A 1,647-nucleotide genomic window follows, 5' to 3' on the forward strand; every position below is an offset into this window, starting at 1 on the left:
TTGAAACTTCAAAATTTTTTATAACTTTCAAAGCCATCATAGCACAGCCATAATATGGATATATTTAGTTTCCCCCGGATAATTTCTATCATTTCAAGTCCAAACACCCCTATGTCAGGTCATATGGGAAGCCACTGGGACCCCTTACTCCTCCTAGGTAACCCTGAAATGGGAAACCTGTCATGTGTGGACTTGTTTTGAAGCAAATATCATGCTGATCACTAAAATGGATATCTGCAGTCTATAAACAATAGAGAGGCAGAGATATGAATATGTATCATAAAGTGTCCCTGGGACAGGGTCCTGAGTGTAGACACCTCCCAGCAACCAACCCCTAAACAAGATGACCAGACGATTGGTCACTGGTCGCTGTCAACACCCCCTTTGATTTGACAGAAAAGAGGAGAGGCCAAGGCAATGGTCAGTTCTCCTTTTACCATCCAAGCAGGAACATCTGCCAAGTTTGAGAACCGATTACCTTTGCTCATCGATCGAACTCTGATCAACCCTCGGACATTAATTGCAAGTATTCTTCCTTCTCAATTCTACCTTATTTCTTTGTGGCTGTATATTGTCTTTATTTTTTGAAACATCCTTTTTCTGTAAATGTTTTATTCGCACCAACCTTGACCTTTTCATAATAAACCCTTATGTTGAAAAGTGATAACCTTGTCTTTAAAGCTCTTGATGCAAACTATAAACGAACCTGTCTCTTAAAAGGGTGCTACTGTGGTAGAGTAAGGCACTGAGCGGACCTGTCTGTGGTGGCAGTGTGTGTTTCAGTCGCTTATTCTAAACTTATAATTGGTATTGCTAAAATTACGAGTCCCCCCGGCTCTGTCTTTAAACGGGGGTGGTGGCAGTTAAAGGGTTAATTGTGTAATTAGCCCAGTGACAATCGCTCTCAGGCTGCCTGCACCTAGATTGTGGTCCCGCAAGCTGGAAAATCTTTGTGCTGGGTGCAGCTGAGTGTGGCATTGTTACGTAAGTGACAGCGGGGTGTGAGGTTGGCCGGTCCTTTGTCGCCAGTTAGTGAGGAGGGCAGGGATCTGACACCCGCGTTCGTCACATATTGGCTGGCAGCGTAGTGGGATAGTTTCGCATTAAGAGCATTCAGTGCATTGTTAGGAATTAGCTCTGCACTGAAGGATTGTAACCTTTGTGGAAACAGTCCTTAGAGACAAGCTGGTGCACATTCTTTTTTTTTACTTTTTTAAAAGAGAGATATACAGCAACAGCTCCTTTCTACACCTTCTTCCTATCTCTGCTTTCTGTTCTATCTTTTCTGCTTGCAACATGTCTGGGTTATCAGCATATAAAAAGATGAGCAAAAATGAACTGACTGCTGAGTGCACAGAAAGAGGAATTGATGTCGGTGGCAAAAATCGTGATGGCTTGATACATGCCCTACATGAGTTTGATATCCGTGCAGACCAGAACCTGGGGGAAACTGGAACAGAAAGGGTTTCCGCTACTCCAGAGCCCAGTGGTTCAGAGGCGGCCTCACCAGATGGGCAAGCAGAGACTGACACTGGACTACCACGGATTGTTACCTCCAAGCCACCGCCAGAGCAGGCCAGCATCAGATTGCCTGGAACCAGAATAGACTGTCCTCAAATGCAGGAAATGCTACAACACCTCAGGGAG

The 1,647-nt window shown here is 44.6% G+C and overlaps 1 protein-coding gene across 2 annotated transcripts in view; it reads right to left on the bottom strand.

Moving 5' to 3' along the window:
- Positions 1-1,647, bottom strand: part of ADGRD1 (adhesion G protein-coupled receptor D1) — an 843,751-nt gene that overhangs the window by 328,363 nt on the left and 513,741 nt on the right. The window lies entirely within an intron of this gene.

The sequence above is a fragment of the Lithobates pipiens genome, unplaced genomic scaffold (genome assembly GCF_037356315.1).
Source record: "Lithobates pipiens isolate NorthernLeopardFrog02 unplaced genomic scaffold, aLitPip1_a1.2 Scaffold_3, whole genome shotgun sequence".
Classification (NCBI taxonomy): Eukaryota; Metazoa; Chordata; class Amphibia; order Anura; family Ranidae; genus Lithobates; species Lithobates pipiens.